Here is a 27,206-nt window from a genome sequence, read left to right on the forward strand (position 1 = left end):
CAGCCAGTGCTGCCAAAGCAGTTCATGCAATGCAACGGACAGCCTCCTCTCTGTATTTCTAGATGGCTGAGAATCAAGTAGTTGCACATCAAAATGTGACTTTTTTCCTGCTTCTTGGCACGGGACCTTTATCTGTCATCATTTCATGTCCTCAAAGGCCTGAGAGAAGCTGCCATCCTTGAGCAACAAAGGATGCCATGCAAAGCAGCGCAGAACTTGAGTTGTTTCAACAGATGCTGTCTTATGTTTTGCCAAAGAATGGTCCCTTTTATTTCTGTCATGAATGCAGTCTTTCTTTCCATTGCTAAATGTTTTCCAGTATTAAACCTAATCCTTATCTATCATTCTTTCGGATGATAGGCTGTCCTTTTGCCTTTGGAACCAGCCTAGCCTTCACCATATAAAAATGGATTTGCAAAGAAATGGAAACTTCGTGTTCTCCACCTTCCAGCTCCTGCTGATTTCTTAGTAGGGTGGAGGGGCTGCATTTCAAGGTCAGGGTAGCTGAGCCAAGTCATTCCAAATGTAAGGAAAAAAAAATCTGAGATGGAAATGAAGAATTTTATCCTGTGAAATTTTTTGCTTCTGGTAAGTGGAAAGATTAGGAAAAGGTTAGCTGGTTGTGGGCAGAACTAGAATCAACAAAGCAAACTCAAAACTATTTATTCCTGTGTTTTTTTAGTGAAACAGAACCAGGAAGGGCTGATGAAGGCCTGAATGAATGTCAGTGTTAAGAAGGGAGGCTTTCCTACAAGGCAGTGGAATTCTGTCTTTCCAGGAAGTGTTATCAGCAGTGACTCCCCAGAAATCCAAGCCATGTCAGGACAAAAATGGTACCCAAGGTCTTGGTACCCACCTCTAGTTCTAATTCTAATAAAAGGGATTCATAAGTGTTAAAGAAAGTTGCTTAGATGATATTTTGAGAATTGTTCTATTATCTTCTCGCAAATTGAATCGCTTAAAAGAACTGTCCTAAGGATCTGAGTTTCCACAGCAGACTAGTAATTCTTCTCCTGTGGGCAGGCAGAGGGTTAACCAGGCCCCAAAGCTAGAACTTCTCCCATTGTACTTTCTAGAAGCAATTGAAGTCTGTCAGTCTGGTCTGTTTTGTTCTGTGGCTGCTAATTCGGCACGTCTTTATTTGACTTTTTAAGTGCAAAACCACTGTACTGGTGATTTTGAGATACATAAAGGAAAACAGGACACTGGCTCAGGGACGTGAACTAAAGTGAATTCTGTATATACAATATCACTCTGTATACAATAACAGCAGCAACGAAAGGAAGAACACAGAGATACGAGGAATAATGCCCTGTAGAGATTCTCATAGATTTCAGTGATTGCTGTCCAGTCTCTTCTGTTTTCCTCTGTCTCTGATGAGACTTATCAAAATAGCCACTATCTACGTGCCCAGTCCTCTCAGAGGAGAGCTCTATGAAGACAGCAAGAAGCTGGTAGCCTGTATGCAGGGTAGCTATGCTTGAGACCAGACCCACACTCAGTTACTATTTTTGATGAAAGGCCTAGAAATAACCATCTGGGCAATCAGACTTTTGCATTAACATGCAATGTTGGCTGAATCCACAGGCAGCTGGCTGAGGACTATTTAAACTGGGTGCTGAGATAGGAGAGTAGGCCCTGACAGGCAGTAGTTAAGGGACACGCATCTATTCTATGCATGTCAGTGGTAATGATACTGTAATTCTCTCCAAAATGTAGTTCTTTTAGTGTGTTTTGACAGGCTGGTTGTTATTCCAAGGGTCTGTATCATTGGAGACACATAGACTAGATACTAATATACATATATGCATATGCATGTGTTTGTATGGCTGCATATATTTATGAAAGAATTCATGAGAGTCAGTCATACACAATAAATATTGATGACTCTGCAGCACTTTATTGTGTGGTATAGAAAAATACGGAAAATTTTAGGAACTCGTGAGCCCAGGAGAGGTCGATTCACCTTATTTTCCAGAACTTTGTGTTTCTGTCAAATAAACTATAGGGACCAACTGGAACCTAATGTGATTCTATCTTTCTAAATAAAATATAAGACACATGGATAAGCTTAGTGGTTAAGAGCATAAGCTTTGGTGTCAGGTTTACTTGAAATATGACTGCAGTTTCTGCCATTGAAAAGTTCTGTGACCCTGTGGAATTGATTAAATCTCATTGTCCTTCAGTGTCCTTAAAAGTAAAATGAGAAATTGTAATAGTGATCCACCTCTTAGATTGTTGTATGGATTGCATGCAGTAAGGCATGTAAAGCGTTTTGCGGAAAACATGGGGAAGAATAGTTATCATGAAAATGGTGATAGTTATGGGAGTGGTGAAAACTGGGAAAAGTAAGTCAGCAAAACTAAATCAGCTTGATTTCATTCCATTGCCTGTTTGGTTTTTAAAGTGTTGACTGGATACATTTTCCCTGTCCTAGCAAAGTAGTGCATTTCTTTCTAAAGTTTAGAAGTAAGAAAAGAGCTATTCTGTAAATCACTGAATTTCTATTAGCCCTCATTATTGCACAAATGAATCCAGGCTCTAGGTAAGGAAGCACTTGCATTTATTATTTTTTCCTCTTCAAAATTTTTCTCATTTATTGAACTGTAACACATGTAGCATATTCACCCCTTTGAAGTTGTATAACTGAGTGGCTTTTACTATATTCATAATGTTGTACACCCATCACCTATACAAAATTTCAGAATATTAGCAGTCCTTTCTCCATCTCTCCTCCCTCCAGCTCTTGGTATCCACTAGCCTGCTTTCTGTCTTTATGGATATGCTCACTCTGGACATGTCATAATAACAGAATCATGTACTAGGTGGCCTTTTGTGTCTGGCTTCTAACAGTTGCATTGATTCAATCAGTTCATTAGCAGTGAAGGGGTGTGTGTGTGTATGTGTATGTATAAAGTCATCTTGCTATCTGTGTGTCTAAAAGAGCCAGGATCTGTGGACTGGAATACAGGAGACTCAGATTCAAATACAGTCTCTAATATTACCTGGCAGTGTCACTGTGGATGTGTGAGTTAATCGTTGGAGTCACAGCTAACTTTGCACAATAAGGGATTGGGTATTAAACTGTCTCAGCTCCAACACTGTCCTGAAATCCTGTGACCCTTTGTTAAAAACTGTTCCATAAATGAAAACCTCCACACTGAGATTGACTTAGGATGAATGGTGTTTCTCACATTAGAACTGGACATCTCAAGAGTTCAATGTCTGCTCAGTCAGCAACCTCTGGACCTCCTAGCCAGGACTGTCCTGTTCAGAAATGCTGTTCTCTCCACCCCACCCCACTCCCTGCAGCTCCAAATCCAACGGATATGCACTCGCAACCAACTGTATGTCAGGCACTATATTTGATGCACAAAGTGTAAGAGAGACATAATCTTAATAAGGAAGACAAATAGTATTTACATTGTGTTCGGTGCTCAGAGAGCAAAGCAAAACTTCTGAACATTCCTGGTAAGGTCTGATAACTTTCCACACAAGTGTCTTTGGGGGCATGTTTTAAAGGCTGTCAAAGAATTGATACGGTGAATAAGATGATGAAAGAGTGGTAGTTCCCAAGCATAGAGAACAATCTTTGTAAAGATAGAAAAGTATAAGAAATATCGATGCATTCAGAGAATAGAAATGACTTCATTACCACAGAAGTGAAATCAAGAACAATGGCCAAGAGGCCAGACTCCACAGTCGGACAGTCCAGGTTCAAGTAATACCAGCCCTGTCACTTATTTAGGTGAAATGCTGGGTCAATTACTTAACCTCCCTGCTTCAGTTTCTCCACCTGTAAAATGAGAATGATAAAATATTGTAAGAATGTGTTTTTGGAACATCCTCAGTCAATGGCTATTTTAATTAGCATTAAGCGGAGGGGATTTGTGAGTCAACAGAGGAGAAAGCAGAGAGGAAGACAGTCATCTGATCATAATGAGAGGTCATTTTATATGTAAACATGTTACCTAAGAGGATCTCTTACATAATATTGAAGGAGAGTCGTTACAGGGTTCACTAGAGAGTCTAGTGGCCATTTGTATAGAATTGTGAAGGGTAAGTGAGGAAAAAAGTTAATTTGTGGGGAAAAAAACACTGAGTTGTGGAATATGCCAGTGTTTGGGCTTAGGTGACTGGGTGAACTGTGGCTATTAACACCTGAAGAGGGGAAGTCAGTCACTGGGAAACGGGACAAATTCACTTCTGTTGAGTTGAAAGTGTCTGTGGAGTGTCAGCTAGAGATGCCCAATGAGTGCTTGGATATAAAACAGAGCCTCAGAAAGAAGTCTGGAATCATGATGTCCAACAGAAAGCCAGTGAGAAGCTCAAATGCAAATTCCCTGGCTGTTGCTGTTTTAGTCGCTATGTTCGACTCTTTTGAGACCACATGGATTGTAACCCACCAGGCTCCTCTGTCCATGGGATTTCCCAAATAGGAATACTGGAGTGGGTAACCATTCCCTTCTCCAGGGGATCTTCTGAACCCAGGGATCAAACTTGGGTCTCCTGCATTGCAGGTGGATTCTTTACCTCTGAGCCACTGGGGAAGCCCCCCAGTTCTCTGGTAGCCACTCACAAAAGAAAGAGTAAAGAAACAGTGACACTCACCAGAATTGTACATTTTACTTAACACGATAGGTCTACAATGTTAGTTCACTTTATCATCACTACAAAATTATTAACAAGACAGGCTGCATTTTTTTTTTCTTGCTAAGTCTCAAGTTCCATACCTACTTTATACTCAGCACATCTGAAGCCACATTTCAAGTGCTCCATAGTCATAATACGGGTCAGGGATGAGAGTTCTAAAGGGCAGTGCCATTTTAGAACTTAAGAGTGTGTCAAACTGATTTATGTAACAATTTCTAGTTGAGAGATTCCAGGTACTGCGATAGGAGCTGAGAACTCGGTGGTGAACAATGCAGACATGGTTTTCCTGACCAGTTCTTAGAGGATAGGGCTTCTGCTGGCCTAAAAATTCTGTTTGTGTAAATTAGACATAAGCACTTTGCCCTGGGCAGAGCTGTTCCACTCCAGGGATCACAGAGCACAGGAGGGATGTTTCTGTTTGCTCACCTCTTCCACACTGAACCTTCACTTGGAACAAACAGCAGCACACCACCAGCGGGGACTCCATGAGGAATACAGGCATTTATAAGCAGTTAGAAGGAAACAGTGTGAGTGTTATAATGGAGGACGCCCATGTAAGGAGACTCAGTTGTGTAAGAATCAGAGAAGTCCACCCTGAAGTTATGCCATCTAGGCTAAGACCTGAAGGATGACCAGGAAGCAGACCAAAGGGGAGCTGGGAGGGCGTCCCAGCAGAGGGCAGGTACACTGAGAAAGCACAGAGGCAAGGACCTCAGGGAAGGTCAGGGAATAACAGAAGTTCAGACCATGCATGGGAGCAGATGTCTGGCAGGGCATGAGGTTGATGAGTCCAGGGGTTCCTCCGCCAGGGGGATCAGGGGAGCAGGGGACAGGCAGAGTCCTTGTTATGGATATCAGTGGTCAACAACAAGGGATCTGGCAAGGAGCAGTGAGAAACACAGAGCAGAATGCACGAATAGGTCATGTCATAAAAGGCACAGAGAGAGAAAAAAATTCACCTTTTGAAAGAGGCCAACCAGATGTCAAATGCAGCCAGCAAGTCAAGGAAGAGGGGATGTGAACAGTGGCTCTTGAATCAGGCACTGGAGGCATCACTGAACACCTTGGTGAGCACAGTGATGAGGAAAAGGGGGGAGAAACCAGTTGGCAGTGATGGCAGAACCAGTGGAGCATGAAGAAGGGAAGCTGCTTTAAGGGAAGCAGACTGTTGGGAAGAAAGTGCAGACAATAACATTCTTACAAAAAGCACAGTGCAGTGGAGTACATATGAGTTGCTGGCCTTTTGCTTTGTTTTCGTCTTTAGTGGTAGGATACCAGTGCCTTGCTAAAGTTCATTTTTCCATTGTTCGCTCTCCAATGCTGTTACACCAAAGCAAAGAAGTAACCTACCGCAAAGATAAGTTTCTCACCCATTGAATAAATAGTCTTCAAGCACATGCTTCATGCCAGGAGCAAAGCAACAGCTGCAGTAACAATATGCTGCTGTTGCTAAGTCGTGTCAGTCGTGTCCAACTCTGTGCGACCCCATAGACGGCAGCCCGACAGGCTCTTCTGTCCTTGGGATTCTCCAGGCAAGAGTACTGGAGTGGGTTGCCATTTCCTTCTCCAATGCATGAAAGTGAAATGTGAAAGTGAAGTTGCTCAGTTGTGTCCGACTCTTCGCGACCCCATGGACTGTAGCCTACCAGGCTCCCCCGTCCATGGGATTCTCCAGGCAAGAGTACTGGAGTGGGGTGCCATTGCCTTCTCCGGCAGCAACAATAGAGGAGTGGATTTATTGATAATTCATTATGTGTCAATCACTCAGCTCACTTTTTGACAGGTAATGTGTCATTCCGTCATTCCCATACCTTCATTGGGCATGTGCTACTATTTTTCCTAGTTTACCAGTGAGAAAAACTGAGACTCAGACAAATTGATTTGCTACCCAGAATCACATGATTAGGCCAATCTGGTATATATGCTCTAAAACCACATGTTCATGACCGCGATGCTACCAGCCAACAGAGTCAATGGGTGTCCTTTGGCCCATTATCACTTCTTGTTGGAATTTTGGTCAAAACTCTTCTCTTGAAATTCTTCCCTAATTAACTCTGAGCATCCCAGGACACTGACTTCAACCTAGTCATGTGCTTCCTTTGAGTAATTTGCATTGTTCTCATTAGGTAGTACAATATAGTGTTCCCCATTCATGTAGCTGTTGTGAATGTTATTGTGAACAGATCTTTATTATCCTTGCTTTCGTATCTGGTAGACTTAAGGAACTTTCCAGTTCTAAAGTTGTCTAACATTCTCTGATTTTCTTTTTTTAATCCTTTGAATGGAAGGATCCCATGAGGTTGTTTCTTCCTGGGTTTGTCTTTACACCTGAACCATGGCTGGATGGAGAACCCTATCTCTGACACCTTTCTCTTTCTGTTCTTCTCTTTCTTTCCTCCATTTCATTCAGTGTTGATCCAATGACCAAAGGTGCCTGGTCCAATGCCAATGGGTATAGACAACGGGAAAAAGGTATCATCACGGTTTTACAGATGCCTGCATTCCAGAGGATCTCATCAGAACCTAAGAGCTCTTTTGGATAATTGGTAATTGGTCCTCACACCACCCCTGGGAAGTACCTGGGTGCATAACAAAGATACACAGAGCGTAAATGAGCATTTCCGGAGTGCAAGACAATTTCCTCCTCAGTGAAATGGGGACAATTACAGTGATCCACCTTACAGGAGTGTCAGTTATTCACAGTTTAAAAGCCCTGGGAATTGTAAACCACTCTAGGAAGACACATACCCTGCGCAGTTGCATTGCACTTAATTGACATCTTCTTTCCCTACCCTGCATCTTGCAAATCACAGCACAATGACACCCGTGGGTTTACCGTGGGCCCTGGTTATTGACATGAAGCCTGCCTCTCTGCATCACAGATCTGCCTGCATCACACCAGAGGATAGAAGTACAAACCTGCCAGGTGGTGATGAGCTGATGACAAGCAACTTAAATGGAATTCTGACAGGCCTTTGCAGCTTTGTACGTAAATATAATTAATCAACACAGAGTACACACTTAATGGCTACAGGTAAAGCAGGAAGCAAAGTATGAGGATAAAGGGGAAATAGCACATTGATTGAGGCAGATGATGGGAATCTCAAAAGCCCACCTGAGTGGTGATGGGCACAAGTGAGGTGTTCCAAATAAGCTGCTGAGACACCTGCCTGCAGCAGCCCCCCTACTTTGGTCCCGTTCACTTGGGCCTCTGACTTTCCCATCCTCTATCCCCACCATCTCATTCTCATCTTTTTGTGTGCAGCTATCCTATCTCTCTGTTGGATTGAAGCTGTGAGCCCCAGGCAAGGAATACAGCCTATATGTTATGTTGATTCAGTTAAATATGAAACATTTATAAACACAAAACCACCATTTCTGCATCACTGCTCTTCACCTGTGGAGCTGCTTATGCATTTCATTATTAGCACATTTCCTACTTGATTCCTTCCATGTTCTTTGTTGCAACATTGTTTCTTTATACGACTTCTCATTTTATGCAGCAGCTCTGATTTTTCTTGTCCTTATACAAAACCATACATTGTTTGCCGCAAAGGTAGTTGTAGGAATGAGTGACTCTAATAAAATAAATGTGAATAATATTTCTGGATAAAAGAACTCTTCTTTTTCTCAGCTGACCGCCTAAATCCAAGATTTGTCTCAAGATACATGGGACAGGGATGTAGTCCAGATTGTAGAGGGGAAACTGAGGAACAGAAGAAGAAGCTGAGTGATCAACAAGGGGAGAGTCAGAAGCAAAATAAAAAATTGATAAATAGACTATCCAAAGACGAGTCTCTCAAAATACAAGCTAGACAATTCTTTAGAACCTCTTACTAGAAAACATCACTACTGAATGCTTTTTCTCCCAGACACATGTGGTGACTTACTCTCCATCTGGACCCTTTTTAGGGAGATATAATGGTAATCCCATTACCTCTGTGATTTCTAGAGAAGTTGAAATAAAACATATCATCCCTTGCTATAGAAAAGGAGGCAGAAAGAGTCCAAAGGTCTTGGGACAGTTGCACAAACTCCTCAGACCCGTGACTAGCCACATCCCATGTTTTTCACATGACTGTAAACCGGACTCTTGATTGATTGCCTGCATCAAGGGGGAAATTGGTCCAATAACCAAGATGGAGGTTTCTATATTTGCTTTAGGAAAATGAGGAGTGAGTGTGTGTATTTTAATTCTAAAGCTGTATTGAATGAAAAACCAAAAATATGAAGCAAGTTATAAATGTCGCAAGGAATGATTTCCAGAACTCTCTTTCCAAACAAAATGCATCAAAGTGGCTGGAAAATCATCCCACTGTAGAGCTAAACAAAGGGCCTTCGTCTCTCACCGTTCACATTAAGTGAGAAAATAGAGCTCATCAACCAAGGAAATCAACAGTAACTCTCCTCCGTGAGCTTAAGGAACATTCTCAGCAGCTCAGGTCATTGATATCAAAAAAGAGGAAATTTAAAGAATCCCACCCAGACCTCACAGCGGTGTCCATGGCTTGTGTGGATATAGACAAGCACGTGCTTGGGAGACGTCTGACTCAGAATAAGCTTGTCAAAGCTGATTTAAAAATACTCTATCACGCTGCTAGAAAACACCTCATTATAAGGAGAAACTCTGCTTTGGGGTAGTTGGTATAAACAAACAGTATTTAAGCTTTATAGAATAATGTTTTCTTGTTTTTTTTTGTGCAACACTTTAAAGATAGGGTATAATAGAAGATAGGAGATTGCAGAAACCAAGAAATCCATGAATTCACACACTGCAAATGCATATAACATATATTGAAATAATAAGCATCAAGCTACAATATATTACTTGTGCCTGAATTATCCAATTTAGGTATTTACATATATTAAAGTTCTAGTCAGTCTATTCTATCAGGTTTGTGCTGTATCAATCTGGTGAAGGAAGGGCCCAGGGCATTCATTTATTATTTATTCACTTATTTGCAAGATTTATCCAGCACATAGTCTCCAAACAGCTAATAACAATTTGCCAGGGTAACTCTTCTTCTTAGATTATTTAACATTAGAACCTTGGAAACATGAAGTTGGTGGGGAATTATTTTGGCTTTTGGAGTTTTGTGGCTACATAGAGGAACACAGCGACATGGGATTCATTTAATAAATTTTATTTTTAAAAAGATTAAGGAATAACATGGCTCAACTATTTCTAATTCATATTCTGAAGAATGATAATTCTGTGTCCCTAAAGATACTGAAATAATGTTAATATTTGATACAACAGCCTGTTAAGACACTGTCCTTGGCTGGAATTGATGCCAATCAAATTTCAAGGTAGGTTGACAATCAGGTGATAAAATGTTTATAGACCTAAACACAGCAACACGAAAACAATTCTGACTCCCTTGTTTTTCTCATGAGATCACCAACAATTTGTTCTTGGGCCCATGAGAGTTCTCTTTGTCACAGTTGCCTGTATTTATTTACCTGCCCCCTCCGATGCCTCTTTGAATGATTTTAAATAAATACGTCTGGCTTATATACAGCAAAATCCCAATAGTATAGTGCTGTAAAATGTCATGGGCTTCCCAGGTGGCCCAGTGGGTAAAGAATCCACTTGCAATGCAGGAGACGCATGTTTGATCCCTGGGTTGGGAAGATCCCCTGAAGTAGGTCATAGCTACCCATTCCAGTATTCTTGCTCAGAGAATCCCAAGGATGGAGGAGCCTGACAGGCTACAGTCCATGGGACTGCAAAAGAGTTAGGCACAACTGAAGCAACTGAGCTCTCACACAAGCACAAATTGTCCTGTGTGAGTAGAAGGATGAGATTTTGGGAGTTCAGGGAACTAAAACAGGATGGCCAGTATCCTAACCGCTTCCAATTGGAAGCAAAATCTCAGGTAGCATCCAACAGCTAGTGTCTTGTGATTGTAGGGTACAAACACGGACTTAGTTGCCGGTAACACTGATTCTAACATCCCAGGTCAACTGGGGGATTGGTGCACATTGCAGAATACTGTTCAGGTTGATGGAATTCCCACAGGATCAAGTGACCCCATGGCCCACCTGGGTCTTTCCTCCAAAATAAGTGGAAAACAGACATTGTTTTCAAATAAACAATAGAAGAAATCCATTCTTCCAAAATAAGGAGAAACTTTTGGCTTCCATGCATTTCCTGCAGAGAGAAAGGTGGTCACCGTGTCACTGGGCTTTGCTGCTGCTGCTGCTAAGTCGCTTCACTTTAGTATTGTGTTAAAGGGAGCTGGGAGTTTCAGTTGTAGGCTTGAAAACTAACTGAAAACACTCGAAGCTGTCTGTACTGATGACCTCACAGGCTTTTCTATCTGTACCTCCAGGGACATGGCTCCTTAGAAATTGCCCATGCCTTGGAAAGACTTCAGACGGCATCTTTTCAATGACAGCCTGAGTTTACAAGACCTCTCTGTGACAGTGGCCAAGTGATCTGGCCAGGATTTTTGTTCCATGCCTGAATTCATTCTTTGCTGATAAAGCCAAACCTATTCCAATGGCCAATCTTTGCACCCTAAAATTCCACAGGGAATTCCACAAGCTCAGTCCAGCTCTCACTCAATCCTAGTCTGTGTGAAGCCTCTACATGGAATCCTGGCTGCGGCAGCCAGCACTTGTTTATCTCCCACTTCTCTTTCCAGAAAATTGACCCCCCCTCCCAACTACTTTAGCAAGGTTATCTAGTTTCATTCTGAGGTTAAGTACACTCAAACTAGAAAGAGATCTTTTTCTCCCTCTGTTTATTAAATGAAAAGTTTTGGAGTCTACAGAATTGCTCTGGGGAGACCCTTTGTTATAACCCTTCCCTCGTGATGTGTCTTTTCTGCAACACACAGCACAGGGCAAGATGCTGAAAGGGAACTGTGACTTGATGTTACAAGACTTAGTTTTAACCCTGTAATCAATTACCTGTTTGCATTTGGCCAACTCTTTAGAATCTTTGTGAGTCGTGTCTTCCTTATATCAACCTGAAGGGGACCGTCTACGTACCATGTGGGCAGGATGTATTAATATAAGAGAGTTTGGAAAAATATTTAAAGGGCTGCGAGTGCCTGCCAGTATAGAGTAGTTTTCCACTTACAGAACAGTCATTACTTTTCATTTTGCCCTTCCTTTTTCCTCTTCCTCTATTTTTGCTTTTGTGTCTCATCTGTTTATTCAACTGGCTTGAGTTAGTGATTCCAACCATGTGTCAATGTACTATGACAGGCACTGGGATTTTCAAGATTAATAACACAGGTGTCTATCTTTAAATAGTTTATAACCCCATAGGAGAGACACAGCAAACCTAAGATGACTCTTTGAAAACCCAAACAAAGACATCTATGGGCTTTCATCATCTAAGAAGACTTTCTGGATGAGGTGACATTTCAAATGAGGGTTGAAGGAAAAGACGCAGGAGATGGCAAGTTGAAGAAGTGGGAAATCATAACTTCATTTAAAGAGACGAGTATGTACAAATGCTTGGGGATAAATTAGCATTAAATATTTGGGAATTCAAATCAGCTTGATATTGCAGCCACACAGTGTGAATGGTGGAGGGAGCGGGCAGGGAGTGAGGCTAGCATGACGGTCAGACCCTTTCAGCTCAGGGAAAAGATCTCAGTCTTTACCCAGGGTGTGAGCAAAAGATGAACCTTTGCTATTGTTGTTTAAAGAGATCCCATCTGTGTTCTTATGAACGAGTGCAGATGTGTGGGGACCAACTGTGATATGACAGTCAGACATGACTGAGTGACTAAACACACACACATACACACACACACATACCCTCTTATGTGGGGCTTCCCCAGTGGTGAAAGTGAAAGTGAAGTTGCTCCGTCATGTCCAACTCTTTGCAACACCATGGACTGTAGCCTACCAGGCTCCTCCCTCCATGGGATTCTCCAGGCAAGAGTACTAGAGTGGATTGCCATTTCCTTCTCCAGGGGATCTTCCCAACCCAGGGATTGGACCCGGGTCTCCGGCATTTCAGGCAGACGCTTTAACCTCTGAGCCACCAGGGAAGTGGTAAAGAACCCACCTGTCAGTGCAGGAGATGCAAGAGACCTGTGTTCAATCCCTGGGTTGGGAAGATACCCCAGAGAAGGAGATGGCACCCCACTCCAGTATTCTTCCCTGGAAAATTCCATAGGCTGAGGAGCCTGATGGGCTACAGTCCATGAGGCTGCAAAGAGTTGAACACAGCTGAGTCAATGAGCATCCCTCCTAATAAATTAACTGGTTGGGTGATGTCTTTCAAAATGATTTAAGTTTTTTTCTTTATTTTTTAATTTTATTTTTACTTTATTTTACTTTACAATACTGTATTGGTTTTGCCATACATTGACATGAATCCACCATGGGTGTATACAAGCTCTCAATCCTGAATCCCCCTCCCAGCTCCCATCCCATACCATCTCTCTGGATCATCCCCATGCGCCAGCCCCAAGCATCCTGTATCCTGTATCGAACATAGACTGGCACTTCGTTTCTTACATGATAGTATACATGTTTCAATGCCATTCTCCCAAATCATCCCACCCTCCCCCTCTCCCTCAGAGTCCAAAAGTCTGTTTTATACATTTGTGTCTCTTTTGCTGTCTCGCATACAGGGTCATCATTACCATCTTTCTAAATTCCATATATATGTGTCAGTATACTCTATTGGTGTTTTTCTTTCTGGCTTACTTCACTCTGTATAATCGGCTCCAGTTTCATCCATCTCATCAGAACTGATTCAAATGTATTCTTTTTAATGGCTGAGTAATACTCCATTGTGTATATGTACCACAGCTTTCTTATCCATTCATCTGCTGATGGACATCTAGGTTGTTTCCATGTTCTGGCTATTATAAACAGTGCTGCGATGAACATTGGGGTACACGTGTCTCTTTCAATTCTGGTTTCCTCGGTGTGTATGCCCAGCAGTGGGATTGCTGGGTCATAAGGCAGCTCTATTTGCAATTTTTTAAGGAATCTCCACACTGTTCTCCATAGTGGCTGTACTAGTTTGCATTCCCACCAACAGTGTAGGAGGGTTCCCTTTTCTCCACACCCTCTCCAGCATTTATTGCTTGCAGACTTTTGGATCACAGCCATTCTGACTGGTGTGAAGTGGTACCTCATTGTGGTCTTGATTTGCATTTCTTTGATAATGAGTGATGTTGAGCATCTTTTCATGTGTTTGTTAGCCATCTGTATGTCTTCTTTGGAGAAATATCTATTTAGTTCATTGGCCCATTTTTTGATTGGGTCATTTATTTTTCTGGAGTTGAGCTGCATAAGTTGCTTGTATATTTTTGAGATTGGTTGTTTGTCAGTTGCTTCATTTGCTATTGTTTTCTCCCATTCAGAAGGCTGTCTTTTCACTTTGCTTAGAGTTTCCTTTGTTGTGCAGAAGCTTTGAATTTTAATTAGATCCCATTTGTTTATTTTTGCTTTTATTTCCAGTATTCTGGGAGGTGGATCATAGAGGATCCTGCTGTGATGTATGTCAGAGAGTGTTTTGCCTATGTTCTCCTCTAGGAGTTTTATAGTTTCTGGTCTTATGTTTAGATCTTTAATCCATTTTGAGTTTATTTTTGTGTATGGTGTTAGAAAGTGATCTAGTTTCATTCTTTTACAAGTGGTTGACCAGTTTTCCCAGCACCACTTGTTAAAGAGATTGTCTTTACTCCATTGTATATTCTTGCCTCCTTTGTCAAAGATAAAAAGTTTTATTTCATTGCAAAAGCTGAGTAATTAGAGTTGCTAACTGGAATGAGTGATTCAATTAAAACGCAGATGAGGAAATGGAAACTCACACTCTAAAAACAGAAGCACAATGGCCATTGCATTGGACTTGGCAGGGTGTTGGTAGTTATTATGTCCTGAACCAAATAGATATGGTGGCTGACAACGCTACCTGGCATTTATTTTAAGAGAACTGAAGTGAAGTAAAGTCACTCAGTCGAGTCCAACTCTGCGACCTCATGGACTATAGCCTACCAGGTTCCATCATCCATGGGATTTTCCAGGCAAGAATACTGGAGTGGGTTGCCATTTCCTTCTCCAGGAGATCTTCCTGACCCAGGGACTGAACCCAGATCTCCCACATAGTAGGCATTGTAGGCAGACGCTTTGCCCTCTGAGCCACCAGGGAAGATCTGAAGGAAGTTTGAAAAAAAAAAAATTATGATGACTTTCTTGATCACATGTAAAGACACATTGATTTTTACTTTAAAAAATATTTAATTCTCCTAAATATTTTCAAAATAAAATATAGTCATTGTAGTGAAAAATGTGCCCCCTGCAATGGTGGTTACTATGGTTAGGTATTAATCATCATGAAGATTGAACCATTGCATTCCTTTGGTCAATTTATTGGTGCTACTGTATCTGTTTCTAGACTCTCCATATTTCTAATGGTAAACATTAATTTTGGAAGCTAGATACATCTCAGTTCAGTTCAGTTCAGTTCAGTCGCTCAGTCGTGTCCGACTCTTTGCGAGCCCATGAATCGCAGCACGCCAGGCCTCCCTGTCCATCACCATCTCCCGGAGTTCACTCAGACTCATGTCCATCGAGTCCGCGATGCCATCCAGCCATCCCATCCTCGGTCGTCCCCTTCTCCTACTGCCCCCAATCCCTCCCAGCATCAGAGTCTTTTCCAATGAGTCAACTCGTTCCATGAAATTCAAGTAAATCAAACACTAGAAAGTTTTCAAGGGGGAATGTTTCTATTGTCTCTACTGTTGTTCTTGAAAGCTTATGATTTTTATTAAAATTTTCAAATCCCTTTAACTTATAAGCAGTATCAATAGTATTCTATTAACACAGGCAATAAGTATTCATTATGTATTCTGTACTTACAGATATTTTGTTTTCTTTCTCCTTTTTCTCCCTACCCCTTCCTCTACCTTCTCCTCCTCCTTCTGTCGCTATTCACTACAAGTAATCTTTTTTTTTTTTTCCCATGCAGTCTTTGGCACTGATTTTGTCAAGCCTTCAGAAATCATTTCAAAGTCTCTTCTTGATTATTTTTGGATACAGAGTTTCACCCCAAGGGAATTAATTTCCTGACCTTTCCTGGCTCCTAATAACTAACACACCCACTCTAACCACATCTATCCAATTACAATTTATCCGTAAACTTTGGAAATAACTTAAAATTACTAAAAAATATTTGTCTTCCATTAACATGTGGATAGCAACCTAGGTTCATTTCCTGGTATTTCCTTTTTCAGGTTAAACCAAACAGTTTCTGTGCCTCATTCTCAAGGAAACCACAACAGATAACTTCATGAATTTTTAACTGGATGTCCATGTGGAGAAATATATCTATTGTTCATTTGAGGCCAGTATACCTGTCATTAGAAGACTCTTACTTCTCAGTAAAGCAATAAGCAATTAGTAATAGCATTAAGGGCTTCCAGATGGTTCCCTGGTAAAGAATCTGCAATGCAGGAGACTCGTTTTGATCCCTGGGTCAGAAGTTACCCTGAAGGAAGAAATGGCAACCCACTCCAGTATTCTTGCCTGGAAAATCCCATCGACAGAGGAGCCTGGCAGGCTATACTCCATGGAGTTGCAAACAGTTGAACTCGGACACTACTGAGCACACACCGTACACACACACACACACGCACACACATACACACACGCGCACAGACACACACACCAACAGTAAGTCCCAAGGTCTTTTTTATTTTTGTTTTCTAATAACAAGCATTTCTTACCACACTCTTCAGGTTGAAACTATATTCAGTGCTCTGCAATTTATATTTTAGCCTTTATAATGTTAGCAAAAAATTAATATATGCATGAAGAGTTGCAGTGAACATAATTACAGTGCAAAGTGATAAGCACATAGCTATTTTGCCTGGTAATATTATGTGTTTAACTGGTTTATTTGTTCAACAGTTCTAACTTTAATTATATTTTGCCATTTGGGATTTTTAGACATATAACAATCATAGCTCTTCTCTGGCTGTTGGTCTAAGAGGATTGCATTCATTATAAAAATAATCTGTATTTGTTTATTTAATTTTTTTTCTTAATGCTGCACAAGTAAACTAAAAAATGATAATTTTCTTTGCTGCTGGTGTTATGTGACTCATTTGGATGCTAGATAAATTATTGCCTATTTCTATGCATAGCATCGAAGATACTAAACAGAGTTATGGCCCCAGGCATGTTGGATCATGGGAACAGTGCTGAGTTCTCTCACACAAGCTTGGAGTTAGGCGTTAGCCCTCAGGACCCTGGTTCCAGATCACTCTGAGAATCTCAAATGCTTTGAGAAGAAGTATAACAAAAAATAAACAGGCCACAAGGTCTGAAGCTGATATTTGAATGCGTAAGGGCCAGATTTTCTAACAGCCAGAACTGGCCCTTTTGTGTTCAACTATAGCAAAATTTTCTCTCTCAAATTCTGCCTTTCAGACAGTGAAGACAAGATATGGGTAATCCCCAAGGATGGGAGTTTATAAGAATGTGATAAACTCATGTGGCATCAGGAAATCTTTGAGAAATGTACTGACGAATCTTTTGCAAATTGCCTTCTATAGGGGGACCTCAATACATTGGAGCTTCCCTGGTGGCTCAGATGATAAAGAATCTGCCTGCAATGCAGGAGACCCAGGTTCAGTCCCTGGGTCCAGAAGATCCCCTGAAGAAGGGAATGGCAACCCACTCCAGTATTCTTACCTGGAGAATTCCATGGACAGAGGAGCCTGGCAGGCTACAGTCCATGGGATTCCCCAAAAGTTTCACTTTTATCATATTGGTGCTTAGACAGAAGGCAAGGAAGACTTCAAGACCAACAGCTTTCTTACCCGTGTGCTATTTCCAGATGCCTTTTCAGGAATTGACCTCTGAGGGGCTCTTTTAGCTAAGCCAAATTATTTCTGCAGTGCATTTTTTTTTTAATAAAAGCAGATTGTTTTCCCCCATATCTGGCCTCAAGACACATTTTATTTGGCTTACACAGTGTTGATGTTGGAGGTATAACTTACACATAGTCAAGTGCACAGATCATAGGTGCACAATGTGATGAATTGTACTTAAATGTGTTCTCATGTAACCCCCTCTCAGATCTGTGGGACCCCAGAAGGCTCGTTTATTCCCCACCTTCCCCTCCCCAGAGGCTAACTTGCTTAGAGATGTTTATTTATATTTTTTGATTAAAAACAGATTTAAGGTTAAAAAATAATGACAACTGTTTGATAAGATACAGTTATTAATTTTTATTATTTTGAGATCAAAGTATTTGAGTACAACTGTTCATCCCTGATAAACAGAACTGTAAAGCATAGTGTCATAGGAGAGACAAAAGTTCTTCCTTATTCAAGCATTAAACAAACATTCATTGTAACACATAAAATGTGTTAGTTTCTGGAAACAGAAAGATTAAAAAAAGAAGAACAAGAAACACACCGCAGACGCTGCCCTGACATGGCTTGTGGTTGTGTCCCTTTGGGCTATTATTTTTAACTATGGTTGCAAATGTGTTTGTGTGTTTGTACACACATCTTCACATACAGCTTTTATTTGTTTCCCCTGTTTTTCTCATACATAAACTAAAAGAAAAGACCAGATGATGTGATCATCATGCTGAAAGAACCAGATGGGTGGCCTTAATATCTTCTCTCTCCCACTCAGGCGTGAGGTTAAAAGCATCCTACGAAAGCCACCAGGCGAGCCAGCCTGTACTGGACTGATTTACCCTGGTCTCTTTGGTTGGCATTGTGTTGCCTTGGACTGGCTTCTGACTTTTTCCCCAAGCTCTTTAGTGTAGTGCTTCTTTTGGACCACTTGCTAGGTTCTTGTTAACCTCTCTCCTAAAAGGGGCTTTCATTTTCTCTTGCTCCAGGCTCAGAAACCCATGGACTGTCTCCCCAGACAACTCTGGCTGCTAGCATCCTTTTCTGGGTTGTACCCTACCACTACTTAAACAAAAGTAGAGTTCTGTTTGCAGGCTGTTTGTGTAAGTAATGAGATTCTCTTGTCCTCAATATGTATAGTTACAATCAATTTTCCAGTTTCCTTGTTTCCACTGGAAAATACAACTTTTTCCTTGGAAATTCTCTTTCTTTGGAAATCTTAAAATTCTCCCTGAGATTTTCTATATAATTTACCAGGTAAATAGGTTATTATTTTTTTTCTTAAATAGGTTTTCCTTATACCCTTGAATTAGGGTGCCTTGTAGTGGAACCCCTGTTTTTAAGGGCATAGATATTTACTGTGATCAACAATCTCCAATTACTAAGACACACACATGCCTGTACTCATAATTCATAATATGTTTCTATTTTTTGCAACTGTTGTTTACCATTAATTATTCTTGCAACATTTAAAGTGAAGATAGGAACCCACCATGAACTTGTTCTCCTTCACAAATTTAGCTTCAGTTTGAAAGGAAATGCAGCTGATGAAGCAGTGTCTGTGTATCATGAATTATAGGAATGGGCATGCATTATAAGGAATGGGATGGTAAAATACCACGGGACTTTACATACAAATGTATGTATTCTGAGAGAGAAGGAAAAATACCACTCTCCCGACGTCAGTGTTTAATCTGCCATAGTTTTGTTTTTCTCTTTTTTGTTGGTTCCAGTTTGAAATATTTGGTTCTGTGTTTTGTAGCTGTCTGCAATTAGCAGAGTGTTTATTTATAAAACGGAGGAAATTGAAGCTTACTCTATGTACACTCAAGAATATGGTGCCCTTTCAGTTAAACAGAAGTAGGGTAATCCAATAAAAACAATGGATTTTTTCCCTCGTTCTTGTGCTTTTTCTGAAGTTTTGGGATATGATCTACTTTTTACCTGTGACACAAATCTTGAATATTTTGACACTCTGGAGGATACATTGTAGTTGAACCCACAAAATGATGACTGCCTTCTTGGGAGCACTCTGTCTTGGTCAGTAACATCATAGCACACTTCTACATTTTGGAAGATGCTTGATTGGAGGGGTACACAAAAATATACCACCCTAATCATTTACCATCTCACTGTTGAGCTTTTTTTTTGAAAATATATATGCTGTGAGGAACAGAATGGAATTTTAAAACTTAGCAAAATGATTCTTTAGGAAAATTCAGTTTTGGGGAAAGTCTATTGTTGCTTAATTTTGTAAAGTATTATTCGCTTATATGATTGCTTCTGGCATGGGGTTTAGTATTCTGTAAACTATAACGTAGCTGGAAATATTGCCTTCATGTGTTCTCAAAATCTTCTTTTAGAAGCTGGCTGTCTTTTTCTCAGAAATGTATTTTGGATCTAATAGTTCCAAGTTGCTGTTAGATACACATAATAAACTGGTCTGTGACATGATGGTCATATTATGAGGTCTCCCATAAATTATATGGTCTCCTATATAATTGAATTGTTTGGGCAGTTATTTCTCATTTGTTTTGCAAATTTGTAACTTCTTTATAATTTTCATTTTTTTCAATGCTTGGCTACACCAGAGTTTATTATCTGAGAAGAAGCTGATATTTTCCTATGACATTTGCTACAGTAAAATAAGAATGTTGCTCAGTATTCTCCTCCTATATATGTATGTGCTTACCTTTTTCAGTACAGCAAAGTCTTTCCTTAAAAATTTTAACCAAAGCTCTCCTGACATATTGGGATGTGACAATACAGGCAGCTTAAACTGTTTTTCTTTTAAAGTCATGCACAGCATTTTACAATATAAACAAATGTGGATAATTAACTTTTTTCTTTAAAACTCAAAATTAGTAAGAGCGTAAAACTGTGATAATTTCTCCTGAAGTTATTCTTTGATATTATTGACACCTTTTATAAAATTTAAAGCAAGTTTATCTTGCCTGTTACACTCTACAGTCTGTGAATTATCATGAAAGCTACCATTAGACCTTTGATTAGCAATAAGATGGATGAAGGGCTGTGCACTTGGATCACCTTTGGCCACCAAACATTGAATTAAAAATAAAGAGAGGCAGTGAAGGGATAGCTTCCTAATTTTGTACTCAGTTGGCACTTGTGGGGGAAAACTGCAACATGCACAAGGGTATAAATAATGAAACATAAATCCATAAAACTGAGAAAAGGTCTTTACAGAAAACAATCACATGTCATCATTTTTTCTGCCTTGCAAGGTCCAACGTTATAATGAGTGTATTTCTGGGTAAAGCAAGCATGAAAAGACTGTATTACAAATTCCATAAAAGGCTGCAAAGTGTATGAAATTCATGACCAATAACAACTAACCAAAAATCTTTAGTTTTGTGCCTGGATAATCTTTAGCATTTTAGCTAAATGCAGCTTAGTTAGCACTAAGTGGTTTTGCATGTCCTGGTTAAAATTAGAAGCTGCATGAAAGCTACTTGAGTGGGTTCTTACAAAATAATAGAAAGAATAGTCCTTCTCATTGATAACCAACTGATATTGTAAGCAGAAAACATATACTTATACTATAAAAACTGAAAGTAATATCCAATGAGTTTGTGCTGGATGAAATGGAAATAGTTGACAGACTTCAAAGTTTGGTCTAAACGGGGAGTAAGGTTATATACATCAGACAAAGAGCCCAAGTAATGTTCATGAATAAAGTGAAGTTTGTTGGATTATTGGTGTGAAGACCTTATGTCAAGTTAACAACGAAAATCTGGCTATGCCCAGAATCTAGCAGATCTTAATAATATAGTTATTATTACCTTATTAATAAATGTTATATATTTATTCATACATTGTATCTTAAACACAATGACCAGTTTCATTATCCTCAGATAAGATAATTAATTCACTATTTGGATTTTGAGGAAACAACATGTCATTGTCCAGAACTAAATAAAGATTTCAAAAATTATAAGCAGATCCTACCAAACATTATCCCTGGAACAAACTCAAAAGCATATACATACTTCACGACTTACTCTGAGCACCTAAGGTTCAAAAAATTAGCACAGATGTATATTGTAGCATGAATACACCTTGTCGTAGAAATTACTTGAGATTTTTAAAGTAATAAGATAATAAAATTCTCAAATATTTATGCTTTTTTAAAACATCAACTGTTGCTGAAGGAACAGTTTTCAATTATTTCTGTGACTGCTTGAAAAATTCAGTTCAGTTCAGTTACTCAGTCATGTCCAACTCTTTGCGACCACATGGACTGAAGCACACCAGACTTCCCTGTCCATCACCAACTCCCAGAGTTTGCTCAGACTCATGTCTATCGAGTCAGTGATGCCATCCAATCATCTCATCCTCTGTCGTCCCCTTCTCCTCCCACCTTCAATCTTTCTCAGCATCAGGGTCTTTTCCAGTGAGTCGACTCTTCGCATCACGTGGCCAAAGTATTGGAGTTTCAGCTTCAGCATCAGTCCTTCCAATGAATATTCAGGACTGATCTCCTTTAGGATGGACTGGTTGGATCTCCTTGCAGTCCAAGGGACTCTCAAGAGTCTTCTGCAACACCACAGTTAAAAGGCATCAATTCTTCAGTGCTCAGCTTTCTTTATAGTCCAACTCTCACATCCATTCATGACTACTGGAAAAACCATAGCTTTGACTTGAAAATTAACCTTTTTTTTTTTTTTTTTGCACTGACACTTGATGTTTAAGCATTAATTTATTGGAGTAATGATCTGAAGTATACATAGCTTTCTTTTACGAGAAATAACCAAGATATTTATATAGTAGATAAAAGGTAGATGACCTTCTGAATTTCAAAGCAATCTAACATTCTCCTGTACTGTTTATAGGACTGGTGCTCAGAGGCTCTGGGAGTAGTGGCGTGTGTCCATAGCAGTTGGTTTGTCCAGCTCCATTAAACATCCATTAAAAATGAGTTGTCAGTCTTGTTTAGGAAGTAGTCAGTGTATATAGCAACATGCAGGAGTTGCCGTAGTCACAGAGTGTGCTCATGCGCAGTCACTTCAGCCATGTCCGACTCTTTGTGACCCTATGGACTATAGCCCACTAGGCTCCTCTGTCCATGGGATTCTCTGGGCAAGAATACTGGAGTGGGTTGCCATGTCCTCCTCCAGGGGATCTTTAAGACCCAGGGGTTGAACCTGCATCTCCTGCATTGCAGGCGGATTCTTTACTGTTGTGCCACTGGGGAAGCCCAATCAGAGTCTAATTAGGGGCAAACAGGATATTAAACCACTATCTCCAAAATGCTGAATTTGTACAGTGAAGCATGTTGGTGACAGAACAACCAAGTGGAAAAAAATGGTCTCTGGAAATAAGAGTCTAAGCTTGAGTGCCCTTCATGGATCACAACCTTATTGTGGCGAAGGGGCTTGAGTAACTTAATGAAACCATGAGCCATGCTGTGGAGGGCCACCCAAGATGGACAAGTGACAGTGAAGAGCTCTGACAAAACCATGGTCTGCTGGAGGAGGGAATGGCAAACCACTCCAGTATTCTTGTTGTGAGAACCCGATGAGCTGTATGAAAAAGCAAAAAGATATGACACCAGATGATGAGCTCCTCAGATCAAAAGGGGTCCAACATGCTACTGGGGAAGAGCGAAGGGCAATTACTGATAGCTCTGGAAAGAATGGAGTGGCTGAGACGAAGCAGAAATGGTGTACGTTGTGGATGTGTCTGGTGGTGAAAGTACAGTGAAAGTGAAGTCGCTCAGTCATGTCCGACTCTTTGCGACCCCGTGGACTATAGCCCACCAGGATCCTCCGTCCATGGGATTCTCCAGGCAAGAATACTGGAGTGGGTTGCCATTTCCTTCTCCAGGGGATGTTCCCGACCCAGGGATTGAACCCAGGTCTCCCGCATTGCAGCCAGACACTTTAACCTCTGAGCCACCAGGGAAGCCAGTAAAGTCAAGTCCAGTGCTATAAAGAACAATACTGCATAGGAACCTGGAATGTTACGTCCATGAGTCAAGGTAAATTGGATATGGTCAAGAAGGAGATGGCAGGAGTGAACATCAGCATCTTGGGAATCAGTGAACTAAGATGGATGGAAATCGGCCAATTTAATTCAGCTGACCATTATATCTACTACTTTGGGCAAGAACTTTATAGGTTCTGCAACTTAAGTCAAGGCACTTAGCCACTCTGAATCTTATTTTACTCATCTTTAAAACAGGAATAATAATGGTCTTGCCTCTTAGGGTTATTGTAAGAATAAAATGAAGTTATGCTTATAAATGTTTAGCTCCATGTCTTTTATAGAGTAAGGACTCAATAAATGGGAGCTATTATAGCTACCTATTATATTTGCTTACATAGACTATATAAAGCATTTATATATTTATTCAGAGATGTATATGTCCAAGGCTTAGCTCAGCATGATTTTATGTGATTAGTAAATGCCAGGACATCTTTTATGGAGGAATCAGCCAGTAAATAACACCTAGTTGACCTTTGGGAAAATCTTATGAAAATAACACATGGCTGAAATTTAGGGAGTCATAGCCAACCATTGTATATAAAATCATGCCATTAGGTATTAAGGGAAAAGGAATGCTGCTTGTATTGAATCTTAAAGTGTATCTTTGATACTCTATATACTAAAGGATTCCCTATAAATGTGTTACAAAGTAAATGGTATAATAACACAGAGTTTGAGGCAGACATTTTGGATATTGTTACTTGGTCAGCAGAATCTAGGAGAGTAAGGAGTAAAAATCTCAGATTATCTGACAAGTTTCCATAAAGATAATATAGACCTTTATATATATATATATATATATATATATATATGTAAATGGACTTAATTTTCTTTTATTCATTACTTGATCAATGTAAGCACTTAGGTACTTGACTCATACAAATAATGGCCCTCTTACAGATACTATATAATGTGAGTTCCTTGGGATTTTTTCTGTATGATCCCAGAGGAAGTCATGAACTACCGCCAATTTTCTAAAGTTCTTTTATATTCATAAAGCACTAAGGTTTTTTTTTTTTAGAAACATATTAGATATAATATGTAAATTTTGCCAAGCAGAGAACCAGAGAGGCAAAGGAATCACCCAACTTTATGAAACAAATTATTGTAAACCAAGACTTACACACTTTTGAACCATTACTTTCAATCTCACTCGGTTCACTTTGGTCCTATAGACCATTTTGGACAAAATGGCAAATGCTTGTATTTATAGTCCAGAGCACACTTCTTTCAAAATTTCAAATTGAATTTGCTTTACCTGTTTGTTTCTCAAAATTGCTTATTAAAGCAGCTTCTGATTATGACTAAGTTTGAAAATATATAAGTATTGGAGTAGGACCACCTGCTATTTTCACCCAACTTCGAACAGGAAGCGTTGGCAAGAATATAAAGCTCTTCTTGGATGTTTTCCCACTGGCTTCCAAAGAGAGTAGATAAGCAATGTATGAATACCCAAACATTTGGGTTTTTTTTTTAATCTTCACCAAATCCTTATACAAACTTTAAAAATCCCATCCACCGCTCATTTATCTACACAATATATTTGGAAACAATAAAAGAAAATCAATGAGGCATTGAGTTGGCAAAAGAGTGAAACCTGAATTCCATGTTTGGCTTTGAAAGACACAGCTGTAGCTGCGCTGCAGTTACAATCCAGTGGGGAAAGAAAACCTGATAATAAGCCAGGAGAATATGTTGTATTTTGTGTCTGTGGAAATGGTGGGCATCAAGTGTGTGGACCAGAATCCCTAGCAAGATGTCATTCCTCATCTCAAACCTGAGCTGATGAAATGGAGGCCCCACAGCGTAAAAAGAACTGCCACCCAAAATATGCTTTAGATCCTCCACTTTAATGGTGGGGGTTTAGTCACTAAGTCGTGGCCAACTCTTGAGACCCTGTGGACTGTAGCCTGCCAGGCTCCTTTGTCTAGGGCATTCTCCAGGCAAGAATACTGGAGTAGGTTTCCATTCCCTTCTCCAGGGGATCTTCCCAACCCAGGGATTGAACCTGAGTCTCCTGCATTGCAGGCATATCCTTTACCAATTGAGCTACCTCCACTATAATGGGTACCTGCCAGTTCTCTTGGGGATGATGAGTAGGGCAGTAACAGCTAAAAAAAATGTAAATAAAGTGACAGTGTAAAGTCTGTGGTAGGCATTTTTTTGAATTTTCACATATTCTGAGAGTGAGGCTGAGAGGGAAAGGGGGGGGCACTCAAGCTTGGTGTTGGACGCTAATGTAAGTTATCTATTTACACCATTAGATGAAGTACAAATTATTTTAGGTGCCTAAATGATCATAAAGAAAGAGGAGATTCTGTAGTTTTAGATTGTACTTCACTCAAAGGCAATGGGCTAGACTTGTTCTAAACTACATAGACTAGAGTTTCTATTTTGTTTTTTAAATCCTAGAGTTCTGTCTACAAAAAAAAACTATGTTTCTTAAGTTAAACATATGATGATCTCTTGAGTGTTTAGATCTAAATGTTTTTTTTATTGCCAATTGTGTTTGTTGATTGCCAACTATGTACAATGCTCTCTCTTTTATCTTTCTGGTAAAAATGCCACATCAGTCTTACAATAAAGACTGAAATATTATTATTTACAGATTGGCATGCATTGCCATTCCCTTCTCCAGGGGATCTTCCCAACACAGGGATCAAACCTAGGTCTCCTGCATTGCAGGAAGATTCTTTACCATCTGAGCCACCAGGGAAGCCTAGAATAGGTATTGACATGCTTGGTCATTTGTTATTGACCTAATTCTGAAAGAACAAATTCTGTTTATTTTATTCCATATTTTAAAATGTGTTTTATTGAAGGATAGTTGATTTACATATTCCATATTTTTAACTTTACTACAGTTACCCTATATTACCTACAGCATAACTTTCTTTGGGTACGGTCTTCGATTGTATATATTGTGTCAGTTTTCTGAACTCAGCTGTATATCTGAGACAGAGAACTCTAAGAAACTCTCTTTGAATTGCTTTAGAGTGGAGTGAATAAAGGTAACATCCTTAAATGTAACACATTTTTTAAAGTATTAGTAAAGCAATACACCCATTGATACTTTGTAAGAGTGGGAATGACTGTAATGATATCTGTAGCTTTCTGCTTTCTTATACACCTCTAGTAAATGGAATTCTCTTAGTTTTATAGAGAAAAGAATCTATTTTATTAATTTATTTAACATCTATTAAGAAATGCCAGTTTGTGAAAAAGAGGGTTCATGATTTTCATGGAGATTGCATGCCAGTGGGAAAGGAAAAAAAATATATATCACAGGTACAGTAATTTCATATCCAGATAAGCCCATGGAGGAAGTCAAACAGGGTACTGTGTTGGAGTTTGTAGGGACAACTTGCAGAAACAGCAATGTGAGAGAAGTCCTCTTGGAGGTATTGCATTTAAACTGAGACTTGAGTGATGAGGAGGAGCTGACATCCAAAGATATGAGGAATTAACACAGTGGGATCTGAGACTGGAATGTGCTTCACAGATATGAAAAGCAGAAACATTTGAATAAAACACCTTTCCCAGAGCTAGAGTTCATCTGTGAATCACAGTGGCACCTTTTCTCTACTTATGTGATTAAATTCTGACTTACTGGAGTCCTAGAGAAACAGTTTGTGTAACTAACAAGCATAAGACCATCTCAGACTCTAGGTGCTCTTCCATTTCATGAGA

Source organism: Capra hircus, chromosome 23, assembly GCF_001704415.2.
Source record: "Capra hircus breed San Clemente chromosome 23, ASM170441v1, whole genome shotgun sequence".
NCBI lineage: Eukaryota > Metazoa > Chordata > Mammalia > Artiodactyla > Bovidae > Capra > Capra hircus.